The following is a 965-nucleotide window of genomic DNA, read 5'->3' as shown; positions in this document are numbered from 1 at the left end:
ATTATTTAGTATATTAACTTTTTATTCAGAACACAAATACATGAAACTTGTTGCGGCAGAAGTACTTGGTACACCATAGTTTTCGGAAATTTCACCTTTCCCTGCACGTCTTTTTTCCCTCTTATGTATTTCTAAAACTCTTTGCAAGTCAGCTTGTAGTTAAACTAGCACTGTAAGACTGATTCCACAGTCCCTGACAGCAGTCTATATCTCTCATAAGTCCACTTGGTCGACATCAACGAAAATACTCTTTCCACAGTGGCGTTGTGTGCGGGAATAGGAAACAGATGTTCACATTATTTTAGCATTTGGCATTTGTATTCAGGATTTTTGGCCAACGGCCTTGCCGCATTGGTAACACCAGTTCTCGTCAGATCACCGAAGTTAAGCGCTGTCGGGCTTGGCTAGCACTTGGATGGGTGACCGTTCGGTCTGCCGAGCGCTGTTGGCAAGCGGGGTGCACTCAGACCTTGTGAGGCAAACTGAGGAGCTACTTGATTGAGAAGTAGCAGCTCTGGTCTCGTAAACTGACATACGGCCGGGAGAGCGGTGTGCTGACCGCATGCTCCTCCATATCCACATCCAGTGACGCCTTTGGCCTGAGGATGACACGGCGGCCGGTCGGTGCCGTTGGGCCTTCCAAGGTCTGTTCCGACGGAATAGTAGTAGTTTAGGATTTTCGATTTCCTTAAGAAAGTAGATTCATCTTCCTTCCACAGAGTGTTTGGACTCCCACTCTTCCAAGTCAGGCTTAGTTTTTAAAAAAACTCTTCAGATCCTTACATTCCTGAAAACAATTGTCATATGAAATCTTCACACCATTTTTAGTCGGGTATATAATAGTGTTTTCAATATCACCCAATATTGGGTTTTAGATAGTGTCATACAATCAAGTACTTGATTTTTATTAAAGAAATAACCCATTTCTCTAAGTAATCAAATGCTGTGGAATAGATAGCCATTGT

The 965-nt window shown here is 43.1% G+C and overlaps 1 pseudogene; it reads left to right on the top strand.

Annotated features, from left to right (window-relative positions):
* The first annotated feature begins 333 nt into the window (after nt 1-333).
* LOC124596906 lies at nt 334-451 on the top strand (annotated as a pseudogene).
* The last annotated feature ends 514 nt before the right edge of the window (nt 452-965 follow it).

Source organism: Schistocerca americana, chromosome 2 (genome assembly GCF_021461395.2).
Source record: "Schistocerca americana isolate TAMUIC-IGC-003095 chromosome 2, iqSchAmer2.1, whole genome shotgun sequence".
In the NCBI taxonomy this organism is placed as follows: Eukaryota; Metazoa; Arthropoda; class Insecta; order Orthoptera; family Acrididae; genus Schistocerca; species Schistocerca americana.
Note: the sequence above shows the minus strand (reverse complement) of the source record. Positions and strands in the feature narration are given on the sequence as shown.